This window comes from Topomyia yanbarensis, chromosome 3 (genome assembly GCF_030247195.1).
Source record: "Topomyia yanbarensis strain Yona2022 chromosome 3, ASM3024719v1, whole genome shotgun sequence".
Lineage (NCBI taxonomy): Eukaryota > Metazoa > Arthropoda > Insecta > Diptera > Culicidae > Topomyia > Topomyia yanbarensis.
The window spans coordinates 110,381,210-110,387,209 of NC_080672.1; positions in this window are offsets into that span (position 1 = coordinate 110,381,210).

Here is a 6,000-nt window from a genome sequence, read left to right on the forward strand (position 1 = left end):
GCGGTTTTGTAGAAGTTTGTAGTCGTTCCGACAACTCCATTGGAGATGTCGAAGCATCTCTACTGGCGAGCATACCGTACTAGCTAAGATGTGGCACCAAGAACGCGTCAGAGAATCTTGATTGACACCCTCCGACACAAGTTTATGTTTGACCGTACCAACCAGTAACGCGGGTGACATCGTGTAAACTGTCGAATACCACTAGCCAATAGACAGTGCTTAATTTAGTATACATGTAATAAATTATACAAAACTACTCTTGCAGGAATGGTTTTCGATAAAAAATAGAAATTTTGGTTAAGTACGACGGACAAGGTTGTTTGAATCTGTCATCATTATGCCTTTTGTTTCCCCATGCGTTAGCCGCCGATTTATCCTACCTTCCAGTTAAAATATCGACGATTTATAAGTTTCTTAGAACATTACAAATGCCACGTTTAATAATAATAAATATAAATGCCAATTTCTCTCGCCAGTACTTCGTTTTGCCATAGGCGGATTTAATTGGACGCGTATGGTGCTACTTCAGTTTCGAGTGATTCTATAACAATTTTGGATGAGTATTGGATGATTCTTTTGGATGAGCATTGGATCGAGCTCGGGTGCCTGAATTTAAAAATTGACAAGACCGGTTCAGATCGGGTTTCTCGAATTACAAATTTTCTGGTTCGGGTCGGGTTAGTGACATCGTCAATAGGATTGTTTACATACATTTGATTAGAAGTGATCGAAACGGATGGTGTTGCCTGCCAAGTCAGTAATTTACACATTGAAAATTATTCGTATTGCGCTTGCAAATGATGTCGGAATTATGTAAAACCGATCCTACTATGGGAAACCCAGAGTTTAAAAATAACCAAAAACTAAACAAGATCTTTTTCAAGCGATCGTGTTCTCGAAAACTAAATAAACTACTACCTAAGAAAATATGCTTTACAGGTCGCTTGCTTGGAGCGAATCCTAGACCCTATTCTCTTCCAAACCACCAACTCCGCGACACCTAATGAAGAGTTTGATGAACCTTCTGTATTAGATTCCTCATTTTATTCAAACGATCGCCGGGTAAAATCAGTACCGACACGATAGAAACCACGAAAAAAATTGTCGCGTGATTGAATATTATTAAAAAATAGAAGCAGTGCTCCTTATAGCCGGCTATCCGGAGTTCAAGTTGCTTATTTTGCTAATCGTATTAATACAACAAATGATAAATTTCCCAAATTCTCGGCAGCCGGCTGCCCAGAGCAATTATTACATGATAACGCTATTGGCACACTTACTAACAACTCTCCCCTTCCCGTGATACATGTGGAGATGCAGAGGATTCCTCGGTCTCTAGTAGCAACATGTATCGGACTAACATTCCTTCCTTTCCCAGAAGATCTGCATTCGGACGTGGCCGGCGTCGGTATTGATCAGCATGCAGGGATCAGAATAGATTGTACAATGTGGCTCATCATGTTATTCCCAAGCATGTTGTTCCAATGAACATTTTGCAACCTAATTTGGTTCTGGTCAATAACGGAGTAGCAACTACGGGCGATCTCTTATGCTTATGCTTATGCTTACAAATTTTCTGGTTCGGGTCGGGTTCGGGTTTTTAAATTTTGAAATTATCGATTTCGGGTTGTGCTCGGGTTGCACAAAATTTTCATTTTCGGATTCGGGTCGGGTTCGGGTTTTGCAATTTTTAAATGTTCGGGCTTGGGTCGGGTTCGGGTTTATCAAAGCTCTCGGGTTCGGGTCGGGTTTGGGTTCGGAAAAATTGAAACCCGACCATCTCTAATTGGTTCTGGTGGACCGGACGTGCTTACCAGCTGACAATCCATACACACTTATTTTTTTCTGCCGAATCTCAGCTTTTTGAGCATCTTTTGCCGAAATCTCAACAGCTGATATCTCAGCAAAAAACTTTTTAACTGAGATCTCAGTAAAAGTGACGTTTGATAGCTGAGTCTCGGAAAATATTTCATCGAAAATCGGCAAACAAATCTCACTTTACTGAGACATCAGTTTTTAAATTTGTTGACTACACAGCTGTTGAGAAATTGCCGAGCCGAATTGAGTGTGTACACGATTTCACCAAATTCTCTGCCTGTTTATCAATGTTTGGCCACCAAACCTTACTAAGTAGCCGCTGTTTAGTTTTCTCTATTCCTGGGTGCCCTATGTGTGCCAGTTTCAATACTTTGTTTCGTAGGCTCACTGGAATTACTATGCGATTACTCCTCAGCACAATATCATTCAGGATCATAATCTCATCTCTCAATGGCTAATACTTTTTCAACGTGTTTATTGCCTCTTTCAATTTCAAAATCTTTGGATCATGCGATGTCTCTTCGCCTATTTTGTTCAGTGTGAGTACAGAAGGTTTTGCCGCTTCAAGAACACTGAGGAGCATCGTCTCGCCTACCTGATCGTAGGGTTCGTCGCGGTTGCGGTAATTACCGCAACCGCGCGGTATTTACCGCACCCGCACCGCAAAAACTGCGGTGCGGTGAGACACTTTTTCTCGCGGATGCGGTGCGGGAAATGAGCTTTTACCGCGCGGTATTACCGCAACCGCACTTAAAAAAATAATTGATAAAGTTTGCATCAAAAAGTGAATTAAAACTTTGACTTTTAGCATTTAAGAACGACGCAAATTATTACCTTACAATAGGGAAACATAATAAACATTTAATTGCTCTAATTTCCATGGACTTTACAATTATTTGAAAAGAAATCCGAATATAATCTATATTCAACCCATCGTTACGTACATTTTTAATTTGGCACCATTATATTTACGACATATTTTGAACATTTTGAAAAAATTACAAGCGAACCTTTTCAAATATATAAAATGCACAATCCAATCATTGAAAAACAATTGAATTGTACTGTCAAATTCAATTTAAAAAAGCCTCATTTCTCCCATTCCTCTTGGCAATCGTGAAATTATGAATCGTGTACGATGGCGTTTTCTCAACTGTAAATTTTGATTAATTTGGAGAACTTAAAGATGAGCTTAAAAAAGTCTTAAGATTTAAAAACAATCCAAAGAATGAAAGTATCATCATCAAAACAAACGAATTTGGAGGAATCAGCAGTAAGGGAGACAAATGTTTGAAGAGCGTCCAAAATAAGCAGGGGTCCAAATTAGGCTGATAACTTTATTATTCGTTCTTCAACATCGTATTTCTATCTCTGTTGGTTTCTGTGTAAATTCGCAATGAATTTTCCTGCAGTTCGTTTTTAAGACTCCTTCTACATAACTTTTTTTCGCATACGTCCATTGTTCGTCCAACTGGGAATATTTTCTACCAATTTAACAACTAATATTTTTCAGTTAGGAGTATTTTGTAACTTTTTGAAATTAAAGCTTTCGAAGTAAGTATAGAGTATTTCGATTTTTTTGTGTTTCTCAAAGCCTCTTTTCATATTGCGGCAAGTGTCAAAGTTAGCCCAGATACCAAATTTTGCACAGGACAATTTTTGACCTCTACCAACTTCAATTGAAGTTTTTGCATTAGCATTATGGAAAAATATTAGAAAAACTACATAAAAAGGTAGATCTTTCGAACTAGCTATTAGAAAATTACAACTCATACAATTTTAAGGGTGCAATCTTAGTATTTTAATAAGAATACATCCATTTCTTGAAAAATACGAAGTAAGTGTTTTAACGTATTTTGTTCCTTAAATCCCCTATTGGTATAAACATTTCTGCTGTATGCTGTAGATCATACATATTTTGCAGTTTTTTAAATGTCCTTCAACAACTCTGTATCGGTTGAGATGGGATGGATACCTGATCTGATATTAATTAAAAGTTTGCCTATTAATTGCAGCTGAAAAACGTTTTTGTATGTATAATGATGAAATACAGCTACATTTCATAGGACTTCAGTGCTATGCTAATGTTTACCTTGTTTCGAAAGTATTTATCTCAAGATGTACGGCATTTTATTAATAAAACTTGCAAAGTTGACATTTTTTAATAAATTTTTCATTCTGAGGAGTCCGTCAAAGTTAATGTTCGTGTAAATAGGAAATTATATATAGTTATACAAATAAATTAATATTTTTTCAACACACTTGAAAAATACAGATTTTTACCGCATTACCGCGCGGTGCGGTGCGGTAAATGCAGTGCGGTTGCGGTAAGCGGTGCGGTTTTATTATTTTTTTGCGGTTGCGGTGCGGACTATCCATTTACCGCCCACATCCGCACCGCGACGAACCCTACCTGATCGTATGTGGAGCATTCCCAGAACTGTGGTAGTCTTGACAACGGATCTGCTATGTTGTCCTTTCCAGATACATGGATAATTTGATAACGAAAGGAGTGCAAACTTAAGGCCCATCTTTCTATCCGAGAGCACTGATTGCGCTTAGTTTCAAACATGACCTTAAGAGGCTCGTGATCCGTGACCAGCTTGAATTCTAAACCTCTCAGATAAGTTTCCATTCTCTCAGTTGCCCACACCAACACTAGCGCCTCTCTTTCATTCTGTGCATATGCCTTTTCTGTTGAGGATAACCCAATACTGATGTAACAAATTGTCCTTTTTTCCTTGCTTCTCCTGTAGCAGGACAGCTCCCAGGCCTACCGAACTGGCATCAGCAATCAATGTAGTATCGTAGTGAGGTGAATAGTATCCAAGATTTCTTGGATTAGCAACTTCATCTTTTATTTTTTCAAATTCTACGGAATGCTTTTCAGTCCACTTGAATTTTACGTCTTTGTGTAATAACTCTCGCAGTGGCGCAGTTATTGCGGATAAGTTTAGAATGAACTTACCAAGATAATTGATTAGTCCTAAAAAACTCCGTAGCTCCTCGACCGATTCTGATTTCCGACACGAGTTAATTGCTCCTACTTTGCAGGTAACGGTTTCGGTGCTCCTCGGATTCATGGCAAACACATAATTTACATCCTGCTCCTCTTCACCACATGAATCATCATCACAGGAATTGATTTCTTTCTTAACAGGGTCATCATTCGATATCGCTCTTACGTTTTGCTTTCGCCGCGTACCGGAATGCATTCTTTGCTCAGCCCGCGATCCTTTAGTTTTGCAATAGTTCATAAAGTGTCCAAGTAGGTGGCACTTTTCACACTTTTTGTCCCGTGCCGTACAATCATCATCATTTGCATAATGGCCAGCACGCCCACAACGATTCCTCATTGTGCGGTCAATAGAAGACTATATCGAACTCCAACGACATCTAGAATCTAGATGCTCTCTGTAAATGGTGTAATCACAACTTGTTTGCTCTCAGTGTGTCCGAATGCAAACGCAAACAACTCCAATTCTCAGAAGCTACAACAGCGCCGGGCAATCGCTAGAGAGAGAGAGTATCAGAGACCTTGGTGTACTCCTGAACTCCCAATTGACATTCAGAAATATTGTAGCAATTATTTGGTGTACTTATACGAGTATTTGAACTAACAGAATTGAAACAGTGCAAGCAAGCTCCCTCCGCTTTGCTCTTAGAACTTTGCCGGGTCGTAGCCTAGCAGAGCTGCCACCTTAGACCGATCGCTATCATCTGCTCGATATGGAAACTCTGGTCAAAAGGCGAAATACATTTCGAGCGGTAATTGTTGGGAAAATGTTGGCTCATGTTTCCATGAGTCATTCAGCTCCCGGCCTTATCACGATCTACTCGGATTAGGGTTCGTCGCGGTTGCGGTAATTACCGCAACCGCGCGGTATTTACCGCACCCGCACCGCAAAAACTGCGGTGCGGTGAGACACTTTTTCTCGCGGATGCGGTGCGGGAAATGAGCTTTTACCGCGCGGTATTACCGCAACCGCACTTAAAAAAATAATTGATAAAGTCTGCATCAAAAAGTGAATTAAAACTTTGACTTTTAGCATTTAAGAACGACGCAAATTATTACCTTACAATAGGGAAACATAATAAACATTTAATTGCTCTAATTTCCATGGACTTTACAATGATTTGAAAAGAAATTCGAATATAATCTATATTCAACCCATCGTTACT